Genomic DNA, 14,196 nt, shown 5'->3' on the forward strand with positions numbered 1-14,196 from the left:
TTTTATTTGGATTTTATGTACAAAAAGCAGATTTTTCGATTGATTTCCACAATCGTCTTTACAGAGATTTCCCTCTACATCATTTAAGATTTTATCACCAAGATAGGCATGTTAGAAATCTACGAAACTACAGAACTAAAGTTTAAGTTATTTTAAACTTGTAAACCTTAAACCTAGTTCGTAGTTCCAGCACACGGCACTCACGGTGGGAGTGCACAAATGGAAAGCCAGCCGATGGTAAACACGCGTGACGTTGATTTGTCGACCGTTTTTATACACTAATACAATTGTTTCACTTTTCATTTAGTTAAAACTATTAAGTAAAGACGAGTTGAAACGCTAGTTTTTGGAAATAGAATAGGTTCATAGTTCTATAAAATAAATTCTGGGTTGCGTGACATTTTAATATGTAGACCTATACTTAGTAACTGCAGAAACAGACTTTTCTACAAAATAGGCTTATTTCATATATATTGTTAGATCTCAGGCTAAATGAAATAATATAAATATGCAGACCATATGTAGGTATATTACGCCATTTAGTACATATTAAAGTACTAACTAATTACATTTCCCCAGTTCACATCGCTCTACATTGGGCAACTGATTCAGTGAATTTCATTTTAGAATTGTTTTCAAATCAATTTTATTCACGAGTATACATCGCTATCAATCCGAACAAATTTATTTATCCCAAACTTTCTACACAATAGGTACCTACAACGCAATTCTGCCGAGACAGCGCCGTGACGGCACAAAAATAAGAAAAAAATATAAAAACAACATCAATCAAATCGAGAAAGCGGCCATCACTGCGAGTCATTAGGAGTTTCAGGTGTTTTTTTATCTGTAAGCCGAGAAGGCAAGTAATCGACAAGCGAAATTAATGTGGCGGCACTAACTCGGGAGTTCGGCTGCCACTTTTAAAAATCTCTCTTTTACTTAATTTTTACATCGTTGTAAGGTAACCTTTAGGGATAAGGGCGTGTCGATATTATTTTTTTATATTTAAAGTAGAAATTACCTATGTTTTAAAATACTGGTGTAACTAACTAATTGATAAGATTAACATTTAAAATTGATTACGAGAGTCGATTTATAACTTTTTTTGAATGATGTATTTCATCTTAATTGCTTAGAAGTATTGCATAGGTACCTAAGTTAGTTAAATTATGTGCGACTATATGACTGTGGATATTATTCGTCGAAAATAAATATTTACGTTATCCCACTTTTCCATATTGTAGTCACATTTAATATCTTTTTCTCATTACAAACATTCATTAAATAATGTCTCCTTATTTTTTAATTTCCAATCCTTCGTTTTGTGCTTTATTTTATTTTCTTTATAAAATAAACTACCAATCCTTAACATCGCAAACTTTACTCGATTTTTAACCACAAAATTGTTATCTTATCTTAATAAAATAAAACCCTTAAAAAACTATCGACATCTCCCCATCCCTAATCCGCGAAAACCTATTAATAACTTGCGGCTGTGAAAGTTTTAAAAGTGTTTTCCACCTTGTCGGGAGGTGTTGGACGTTTGAACCATTAATTATTTGCTCCAGCCACGGAATGATGATATTGTTGAATTTTTTATTGAGGGGAAGAATGTATGTCGTGGTTTTGTTATGAGAATTTAGGGAAGGGACTGGATTTAGATGTTGTTGAATAGAATTTTGAATCTGTAAAGAGAAATTATCGAAAATTTATTAAAGTCGTAATTTATATTTTTGGAAACGTGGACCACTGTGGTACTGGGACAATTTGAAATAAGTTTTACTTTATAGACTTGAAACATGTTAAAATAATGTAAGATTGCATTAAATTTACTAATATGTAGAGTATATTGTATCATAATCACCAGAAATTACGGTAAAATTGTAATTAGGTGTAAAATATATTAAAATTTAAACTCTCGCGTAGCTAAAGCACCTACTTAGCAATAATTTTTTATTCGCAAAATAATTTGCACACCCCAAAACAGGTGTGAGAATTATTTTGAAAACGTTTCCTTAATTTCCTCATTTACTTAATGTCACAAGCATTTCCTTGGAAGCGAAAATTAAATATACTACAGCAAATATTAAGAAGCTGTTTGATATGGGATTGTGAGCTTTATGTGAAGGGTATAAGGGTGGTGTTATTGGTATATAGAATTGTAAGGGTATTTTCAAGTGGGCGGTGATCGTGACAGGTTTGAGGTAGTGGTAGGTGATGGTACTTGAAATTCTAAGAAACTCTGTTTTTGCTTATTGTTCGCTGCGTGCTACTGAAACGGTGTAAAGTGTATGAATTCAATGAACCTTCTAAGGGGTGTGGTAAAATGGTTTTTCTTTTGGGCGGTTTTGTAATTTTGTGAAGGAAATTATTCATTATAACAATAAGTTGTTGCACATAAATCCATGACATTATTATAATATGTAAGTAGGTTCTTACTCAGATAGTATTTCGTAATCCTTTTTTAATCAAATGTAACTAAACACTTTATAAACATACTAAATAAATTATTTAATAATAAATACAGCGAAAAGTACATAATATATAAATTAAAACTCAAATCATCTTATTTAATACCTGTTACCTACACAGCAAGTTAAAACAATGCTCGCGTTATAAAATATAAAAGTGAAAAAGTTGTTCTAATCTATTGTCCTGACGTTAGGAGCAATTTCTCAGGCGACTTGCCACCAGTGTCCCATAAAGTAGTTGAAATAACGTCTCACAGGTCCTTAATGTACGGATTATCTTACCTTACCTTGGAAAATATAAAAATACACTCGGGGTGGTTTCGCAATATTCTGCTGTGAAGATAAAATAATGTGTAAATATGGAATTTTATAATATATTTTAGACTGCTAAATTGGGAATACAAAATTGGTTCAATGACTACAGAATTAGTAAACACAGTTTATATGCAAGTATATTGCAGTTGCAGTGTATATTGCAAATTAAATTAAAGCGTTATTTTTTGTAGAAAATTATATTTTTAGATGTGTATCTCATTCAAAGTTTAATTACCATTAAAAACAAAGCTAAAACTTTCCATATAAACTACATTAGATCCGTTTTTTCAGATCCGTCAAAACAGGAAGTCGCCTAAAGCGCTTCCGGCCGATAACAACATCCTGCGCGAACTTTGCCGAAGTTTCGCGAAGTTTCGTAAACTTAGCGAAGCAGGTGCCTGTTTCTCGGATAAAAATTTCACCTTTGTTGAGTGGAAATCTTTTTATAAGTTTCAGAATTATGTTGCTGACACCGTGTCGACTGTCGTGACGAAGTTTTATCTCCGTTCCGTCACATTTATCTACTTTATAATGTGATAAGGGTTCTTAACGATTTTTTATTATCTGTGTTTAATCGTGTCATGGTCTCTATAGAGGTTTGTGGAAATACTCGTAGTTTATAATATGAAGTTTTTTATATTCAGTTCAAATTAATAGATTTTCTTTATGGGCAAGTCTTACAAGCAAGTCTTGGTATCTGTACCTCAACAATATTTAATTCTATAGATAACCTATTTTTTTATCGGTTCTTATTATGAAAAGCTTAACCAAGAGTGGAGAAATGCTCATTAATTTTATGTGTGAAGTCACAAGATGATTGATATTTAGTTCATTATATAATCTGAAACTGTCCTCTACACAAAGAATTTAATAACAAAATGACGTAGAGTAATTGATTATATCACAATAAAATTAGCGAGATTAAGCATCTCTCATCTAATCTGTCCTACATTAAACAACAATCAAACAAGGCCGGTATTATAATAAATCTTCACAACTGCTTCAGGCCAACTCAATATTTCATGGGGCATACTTACAAAAACAATATACATGCGAATTTGAACTGTATATGTATGTAAATAAGGTGAGGGTAGTCGCAAAATGAGTGTAATTATAAAATAGCCGGCGGGTTAGCGAACACACGGCAGATATTAATCCGTCAGATCGTGATTAGATTCGGTAGCACGGAGTAATATATTCTGCAAGGTGTCAGGTGTAGGGAAGGTTATAACATCGATATTAAATAAAATTATAGGAATGATGAACCTCTTTTATTGAATAGATACGTGTCATTGAATCCCGATCACTTCAGAGTTGGATTTTACCAAAAGAAAGCTTCATTCCCCTCTCTAATATTCATTTACTGATAGCCAGGTAAAAATAAATACAAATTTTCAAATGATCAGGTATAATCGATATGTGCTTCGGTAGGTATTCAGAAAGAATCGTCAAATCCAATTGAATGTACCTAAATGACCTAGATATTAACATAATTAATTGATGTCAAGACAACTCTCTGTCGATGATTTCATATTATTTTAATTCACAAAAACTAAATTCATTTGTCTGATTGTATACTTTTTATTTGTCTTATTGTATTTTAACATAAATTCTCTATAGTTTTATTCTCCCCACAGTAATAAATACAGCAACAATCGATAACCAGGTAACACTAAGCACATCACTAAACATCGTGGTGTCGATAGCCGAACGTGCCGCAGCAAGCGCCGCCCGTCTTAGCGCCACCTTCCGCCGATAACTTACACAACACTTACCGTTGTACCTATCGACAGTTCAAATGAATATTTTATTGACACAGGAGTTAGCGGGAAATGTACTAAGTACTATGAACTTTATTGTAATGGTATTAAATGAATAAAGTTTAAAGATTTAAAATGTGTTTTATTTATTGTACCTACCTATTAGTATTGGCTGGTGCCCGGCGTTTCACTCATTTTAATCCAAAATATTGATATGTATTATCACAGACTAATAATAATATACTACGTATGTATTATGTATTTTTGTTTTTATGGCTAGATGTATCTTTACGCAAATACATACCTATACAATTACCTTAAAGTTATCAACATCTTTCATTTATGTAACGGAATACACTTTTTACGACCAAAAGTGATGAAATGTTCAGTAACAATTTTGTTTGTATACCTAGAAAATATCCATGTGTCCTCGCAATATTTACAGGTTTTAAACACATTTCAAAATCGTTCCAGAATATAAATTTACAGGTTGGTAACTATAGATATGGTACCTATAGATTTTTAATTACCGAATAAACAACTCAAAAGGAAACCCTTCACCTGTAATACGTACCTACCTACGGGCTACGTAACTCATTTTAATAACGTAAATAGGCATTAAAAGGCTGTCAAAGTCTCTTTATAATCGGCTCAGACAGGTGCAGCGGGGGACGGGAGGAGGGGAGAGGGTGTATTTTAATTTGCAACTAATTTTCAACGCTTAACAGTTTAAGCCGATTGCAAAGTTCATAATGAGGCGACTCTGGCTCGGCCAGTATACGATTTTTGATTATTACGTTCAAGGGGTGGCACTTGGCAGGTGGAATATGCTACGGTTTAAATGTAGCGTAGTAAGAAAGTGTGAAACGTTTCAATCCTTTACTACCTACTTACTGTATCCACTATTCTATAATTAAGACTCTTGAAATGTCTTAGAACAAAATTACTTTACAGTTTATAGGTTGCTTTATCTTCTTCAATGGAAAGAAAATTAAGCTTATAATAGGAGTAAAATATGACTAACCAAAGGATAAATAGAGTATTAATCACAAGCAATATATCGTAATTACTTATGTTATTATTTTCATATTGTCTATTAAATCTATGAATAGACTATAATAAAATTAGTGATCATACGGTAAATTGGCGTATCCACACCTCCAAAGTAGAGATGATAACATGATTACAGAGTTCGTAACAAAATGATGATACCTCAGCGAAATAACAGGGCTTAGATTACAGGCAACATACCTTTGGATTACGCACAATAGCCCAGTGATTGAATAGGTGTAGCTTTACGCTTTAGATAAACCTAGAATCAAAAACATCCATGTATTTTGAATAAAAAATAACGTTCTAGAAAAAGTGCATTTCAAGATGATTAAAAAAATGTAATCAGATTTAAGAAAGAAATATATAAATAAATCCGATGATATTTATCTCGATAAAATTCTATCCACGAGACAAAACACTCTTGTTCTGAACAATTAATGGCTAATCACGAAATATTTTAATAATTAGTCTTAAATTTAATCGAGAGGAAATAATCAACGACAGGTACCTACTAAGTAATATATTATGTCGTCTGGTACTAGGTAGGTACCTAAGTATGGAGCCGCCAACTGTATGTTATTATAGAGATAGTACCTAATTCAGCAGCATGAATATAAATTCGACGACGTCTATAATAATGACCTAACCTTTTTAGAAATATGTACTGACCTTCAGGTTGGCAACGATTATTACCCTAACCTAATTGTTTTCACTCAATTTTGATGCAGCCGAATGAATAAGAGGAGATGGAGTCATAAATAAAAAATGACAAAATCAAGGCGAAAATATCCGTCAGAATTCATGTAACTAATTATTTAACCAACACAAATGTAGATGCAGTATTGTATAGCTGCAGCTATATTCTTTTACGAACTATGTAGCAATATAATATTAATTACAGCATTTGATTAACATAATAAAACCAAACTCACATTCTACGTGAGTGATCAAACGTACCATTCATATAACAATTGTCTCAATTCCCCTTTACCACGTCGTGGATTGTAACAATAAAAACAACGTCCCGAAGGGGTGATACGCTCCGACACAGGTGAAACAACAACTTTATTGGTGTACAACTCTCGCGAGCTTACGAAATTGTTAAATCTCAATTTTATCTGTCCGACTCTAACTTTTGAGATAGGGTTTCACAATTCTGATGTCGGTTCTTGTTTATGTAATCTGCATGTTTTGTTTGTACTTTGTTCCCACTTCTTGTAAGAAATAAACTTTTTAATTGAATGCTCATTATGAACACAAAATTTCAAAAATCGGTTTTCAGCTGTTTAAAAACAACACAAAATATTCATGGTTTATTTATTTATTCTTTATAGTACCTACATATACCAATCAGAAATAAGCTATACTATATTTAACATACAATTAAATACACGGCACATACGTAAGGCAGCCTTATTGCTCAAATGCAATCTCTTCCAGGCAACCCTGATTGCTAAGGCTAAAACGCGAAGGCGCAAATTCAATAAATAAATTGTTGATGGATGATGGTATCTATGTAAAAATAACTATTTCGTATTATATTTCCAAAAAAAAATACGCACGATACAAGCTACAAAATTCATCTCGAATAGTGAAAGACCAAGGTCAAGAATAAAAATGTCTATCTTTTAAATATTTTTTTCTGAAATACTTAGATAGATCTGCGGCCATCTGATAATTTTAAGATTTCTCTCCAATAACTAAGCATACTTGAATATTCGCACACGGTGTTAAAATTAACAACTATTCTCAACCTTAACAATATTAGAATCAAGATCACTTATGCTCTTGAAAAAATCAACCTTCTCATAATAAATCTTAAGAGCTCTATTATCTTATCAAATAAATGTTAAATCTCGAGTAGTAGTGATGTTAGAGAATGTTTCGACATATATGTCAAGAACGTTGAAATTTTAGCGCAAGAAAGAACTCAAAGAGAGGCCGATTGGAAACCATTTAAGGCACAATCGGCCCGTTAAGCACCTGTACCACTTAACCCCTTTGCAAAGCGCTGACTGCCGACATTGGACGCTTTTACGTGAGAAACGTAGGCTTGGCCGCATCGCTTGTCGATACTTTTGGCTTTATTTATGATCCTTGTAATGCAATATGCATTTTGTATTTCTTATTTCATAACATTTACAGAATCAAACTTTATTTTAATTTGAAAGAACATTATGTAGGTATTCAATATGTTATTTTCATTCTCTATCTCTGAACTAGAACTTCAATTTATAACTACATAATTGATAATTATTATCTATTCAATAAACTAGAAAATTGAGTCTTTAGAAGTCTTTTTTATAGTTTTATAAGCTCTTAATTGACATATATTATAATATCTAAGCTCTCCACAACAAAGTCACCAAACTTACATAAAAATGAAATGCATCGACGCAGGGCATCCTTATGTATCGAGTGCATCGGTCTATCGGCTCTCGAGCACGCGCCGCCCCTCCACCTCGCGGGTCACTGGGCCAGGTGCTCGCGGCTTTGTTAGCGACCTAATTGTGGCTAATGCTTTCTATGAACTGTTGAAGGATGTATGGAGCGGTGATTGGAATTAATATGTTGCTAATATGTTAAGCGCTTAAAGGTATACCTAGCCATAGGTGCATATAAGAAATACTCCATTTTATTGAGCTAATTATGAACCCTTAATTAAGAAGAATGTTGAAAATGCTCTATAGTAAACTAGATTTTCGCCCGCAGCTTCACCCGCCTAGTAAAGGAAAACCCGCATAGTTCCCGATCCCGTGGGATTTTCGGGATAAAAATGAGTTAAAAGTTGCCCTCTAGATGTGTGTGCCAAATTTTATGAAAATAAACGAACATTTCTTTCGCATATATCATATCATATTATAGGTAAACAATATAAGTGGGACATTGTTTATTTATTCGTGGGTTTGATTGAAAGACGAGATTCTTTAAAAAACTACATTTGTAGTAATGAATTATTGAATTATCAATATAAAAAGTATTAATTGACCGTTACATAAACATGAAGAGTAAGTAGCTTATGTAATATAGTTTCAGAGATAAAAATCGGTCAAGTTATTTAGAGGGTTATCGTAACAGACTGTAGTCTGTATGTACAGTGGTGGTCACATAATTAAAGACACCCCCTAATTGACCATAAAAGATTTACATTAGGAAGTACAATTATCTGAAAAAGTATATTTAATCTAGTATTATTTTTATTGAACCATACAAGACAATATGTTCTTTAAAATGAGGGACAAAAAATAGTTATATTCCTTGTTAGTTTCGACACTTGCTCTCTGTGGGAATGTAACACAAACTTTATTTGCGTACGTGTAGCTGGCCACTTAATTAAAGACAACAAGAAATGAGTTGTAATTTTTTATAAATAAAAAGAAACAGCATTGTGTTTTTCTTCGTTTTGCCGCGTAAATTCATAAATCGTTGACACTCCATAATTTTTTTGAGTATTTTAACTTTTTAAATTAAAATTCATACGTTAATTGTCTTTTAATGTCAATTATTATGGGAAAAAATAAGAGTTACGACACGTCCAAAAGAAAAATTATTTTTAACTCCATGATAATTAAACTGTTCCAAGGATATGGTTATGAATGCTATAAAACATTTCAAGATGTTCCACATGACCGAAAACGTACTCAGAAAAGCAAAAGTACTCGGCCGAAAGATTCAAAAATGGTGTTTTTGGCTAAAAAAGATCAATTTAAAGGGTCGGAACTGATACAGTTCAGAGTTGTATGGTGCAGCAGGCTTGAAGGGGGGTCTGCAAGGACAATTAGACGGAGACTGTGTGAGGAAAACTTGCACTGAAGAGTATCTCGGAAAGTACCACTTTTGAAAAAACAAAATGTGAAGGCAAGATTTGACTTTGCTACAAAATACGAACACTGGACTGAACAAGAATGGAAACATGTGCTGTTTTTGCATGAAACTAAGATTTATATTATTAATTCTGTTAGAAAAGAATATGTAGGACGCCATCTCAATAAGAAAATGGATCTAAGATACACTAATAAGTAGTCATACATGAGGGTGGAAATATCAAAGTGTGGGGCCTTTTTTTCTGGACTTGGCGTTGGACCTGTCAAAAAGACAGAAAGCAACATGGATAAATTCCAGTACAAGTATATTTTAGAGCAATCCATGCTGCCCTATGGGGAGGAAAATTTACCTTTTGTTGGGACTTTTCAACACGATAATGATCCTAAGCACACTGCAAAAGTAGTGAAATGCTTGTTAAGGAACCAATCTGTAACTGTTTTGGATTGGCCCCCCTACAGTCCGAATTTAAATCCGATCGAAAAATTATGGAATCAAGAAAGAAAGAATTCGTGGCAAAGCGGTCAACAAACGTCGACTAACTTTGCAAAGCATTTTCGAAGAATGGAACCAAATTAGTGATGCAACTTGTACAAAATTAGTTGCTTCAATGCCCAAGAGATGTAAACCGTCACTACTGCCAAAGGACATGCAACCAAATATTGAAAAGTGTAAAAATGTTTTGTAAATACGTCAGACAAGCGTCAGACATTTTGTGTTGGAAAAATAATCTCATTAAAACAATATTTTTTTATATTTCTTATAAGCGAGTCTTATGTCTTTAATTATATGGCCAGACCTTTGCTAGGTTAAAACTGCTAGTAGTAAGGATGAACCGATTAAAATCTAACAAACCGACAAGTTCTGTAGATAAAATTTAGTTTAGCATTAGACAACACATACCTGAATATTTTAAAATTATTTAACCAGTTCCAATGATAGTGTAAAAAAAATTTTTGAGAGAAGTGTCTTGGGTAGTATAAAATGCTCTTAGTGTCTTTAATTATGTGACCACCACTGTATATATTGAAGGTTTTTATATACTAGCGGTCCGCCCCGGCTTTGCCCGTGGTACATCTTCACGTTTTCTCTACATAAGATCCATCCTCGTACTTCAAGAAATATAATAAAAAAAGAATTATCGAAATCGGTTCAGCCGTTCTCGAGTTATGCGCTTACCAACACATTTTGCGATTCATTTTTATATATAAGAAGATATACTAGTTCATGTACTTTAAAGGAGATTATCATATTCTTTCTAAACACTCCCTCCATAATTGTGCCTTTGGGCTACGCTTGTAAGAAACGTTAATATTGCTACTACATATAGGTATATTTTATGAACGTACTGGTTCAGTCTTCAGAATTACCTAATCAACTTCTTGTTTATTTTAATGGGAAGGTAATAAAATAAAACACCAAGTTTATTTATGAATTTATTGTGATTTCGTAGTAAAATAAAAACTCTACTAACACGCTACGTGACCTCCGTGCCGACTATAAGGCACCTATCTGTCTAATCCACAAGCGAGTATCATCATTTTATAATATTTTTCGTATAGAAAAATGATATTTGTAAAAACGTAATTTTATATTAATAAAATCACGTAAAAATGATTTAATTCATAATATAACCATGAATTTGGTTCATTTCACAATTTATTTGTTTCCTAAAATGGATATAGTAATTACAAAAAATGCTAACACTCGCTTGTAGATACCACAATGACAAACACACACAACTAACCATGTTTATTGTATTTCATATAAAAATACTTTTTACATTAAAGTAGTTATTATCGTTCAGTGTGCAGTCATTCGCAAATAATATTGTACGATAGATACGTCTTTTTTTAAACATAAAATACGACAAAATTATACAAATACACATAAAAATACACTAAAATAAATCGAGATTCACAAATATTCTAAAACACTGTCATGCAAAATTATTCCCTACACTGTTGGTATTTCGACTCAATCACGCAATTAAAACGTTCAAAAATCGTTATAATCACAGAAAAAAAATACTTTTAAGTAGCGGTGACATTCGTTTCTGGACGGAAAATAAAAGAAAAGTTCAGCGAACCCTAAACAACTAAACCTAAACACAAAATATCGTGACGATACAAAATAAACTACACTTATTATAATTTGTAATTCTATAAACTAATAATTTTATTGTAAATCTAATACATTCAAATATATAAATACGAAAGTAACTAAATATACATCGATACAAAAATGTGTTACAAAATACAAAAAAATACAAAATGTCAAGCCAAATGGCACGTAACGGGAGAAATTTGAAAAAACATACAAAAATGCTATTTGTGCATTATTATAAGTAATTTGAACTTTTTGTGCCAATATTAGGTACTAATGATTATGATGACTATAATATTTTCATGATTTTTTAGAATACATATGAAATGATTTAAACGCAATCCTTGAATTTTAATGAAATGTTTATTAGAATTTTAATGATAATGTTTCGTCAATACAAAAAGGCACAAGCGACGGATTTTGCATAATGCAACTATGTATTTCATAATATAAAATGACCCATATTGTTTAAATAGGATCTCGAAAATACTTGTGAATAAAATACTTTTTATAAGATGATATCATTAATTTAAAATAAATGGAATTGCGTCATCTCGTTTACACATTACATGATCCTTGATGTCAGAAAGAGATAGACAATATTTTTAAATCACATGAGATTTTCTTTTGATAATATCAATTAATGATAATATGATATATTAATGTATGCGTGAAATAGTGATTTAAACTAATTAACTAAATATATTTGATGTGCTTGGGTTTGTCTGTATTTTAAGATGATTTTTGATTATTTTTTGTGTTTTAATGCGTGTATAGAGTAAATTATTGGTATACAGGGTGGTTCTAAATTACGTTGACAAATTTCAAAATAATAAATTTCAAAAATGGGACATGCTGCGTTGCTTTTGTTTTTTAATTATTATTTTCACATGTTTTGGCGCCAACTTAACGTTATTTGTGAAGAGAATAAATCAAAAATTAGTCATTTTTTACTATGTCTGCTCAACGAGGTGCAATAATATCCTTATATGAGGCTGGTAAGCGGCAGTGCGCGTTAGTGTGACTTCTCAGTATCAGTCGGCAGTTAGTTTCTTCTGCTATTAAACGCTACGATGAGCTTGGCCATCTTGGTGACTGTCTGGGAAGAGGCAGAAAAAGAACTGTAAAGACGCCTAGGCTTCGACATATCGTCAAACAAAGATAGACCCGCAATTCACAAGCCAAGGTAAGAAAAATGGCTCGAGATTTAGGTGTAAGTCATTCAACGTTACAACGAGTTGTTAAAAATGAGCTCAAGTTAACAGCATACAAGCTTCGAAAAGCGCAGCAGTTGGATGATAAAGATAAAAAAATACGCCTTGAAAGATGTCACTTACTGAAAGCGCGCTCCGCTGGTGAAGCGTGGAAAAATATTTTTTTCACCGATGAAAAAATTTTTCAGATTGAACAGTCTCATAACCACCAAAACGATAAAGTTTACTCTTCTAGTCGCCCTGGAGCCACAGCAATTATCCCCCATCGGCAAAGACCGGATTCAGTCATGGTTTGGCGTGGCATTTTCTCAACATGCAAAACTCCTCTTGTTTTAGTAAAAAAAGGTGTGAAAATGAATCAAGAAATATACCGACGCGATATTTTAGAGAGTGTAGTTCATCCTTGGAGCCAGTAACACTTCGTTGACCAACCGTGGACTTTTCAACATGTTTCTGCTGCATCTCACAGGACCTCAAATGTGCAGTAGTGATGTATGGACCATTTCCCAGAGTTCATAAGTTCCAAGGAATGGCCTCCATTTTCATCAGACCTTAATCGAATGGATTTCAGCGTATGGTTAATTCTAGAGGCGAAGGCCTGTGCAACATCACACAGAAGTGTAGACGCGCTGGAGGCAACACTTACTCGTGAGTGGGACAAAATATCTGAAGAGGAGGTACGGAAAATCGTCGAAAACTTCAGAAAGCGTTTAAGCCTTTGTATTAAAGCTAAAGGTGGTTATTTTGAAAATAAATAGATATTTACATCAAAATAATACTGTATTTTTATTATAAAGTAGTCACCGATATACTGTGTAAAAGAAAAATAAAATAAATCGTAAAATGAGTTGTCAACGTATTTCAGAGCCACCCTGTATTATGTCAAACATAATGTCATATTCGGTAATACATTACAGTCTTATGTTTCGAGATTATTGCTTACAGATAATGAAAAGCTTGATTCTGGTTAAAATATTTTATGTTCTTACTCATTTATATATGAAAAAATATAAATGGAATATCAACTCTGCGGTAGTTTGTATTAAGGTACCGTGTAAATACTGATTTTATGAATTTTGAAGTATATTGAGCAATACAATTCTGTATTTTATGAAGAAATACGAGAAATTGATGAATAATTAATATATTAACAGTATCAGGTATTCAGTGGACAATGTTATTTGCTTTTTTGTAAAGTAATAAGTTGTGGTTTTTAATTTCCCCCTAAATATAATTGCCCAAAGTAATTGTTCTTCATTATCTATTGTAATAGTGTTATGTGTTTTCCTGTCCCTACATCCTTTACGGTGATGTCTATATCCCTTTCGCCTCCCCTCTTCTCTTTTTAGGCATGGTTTTCATCCTTAGCTATACAAGTTATATAACAAGTATACTTCTCGCTCCTCCCACTCGAGTACAAGTAGTAACTCACCACAAGTATAGTTACATAAT

This window comes from Colias croceus, chromosome 7 (assembly GCF_905220415.1).
Source record: "Colias croceus chromosome 7, ilColCroc2.1".
Taxonomy (NCBI): domain Eukaryota; kingdom Metazoa; phylum Arthropoda; class Insecta; order Lepidoptera; family Pieridae; genus Colias; species Colias croceus.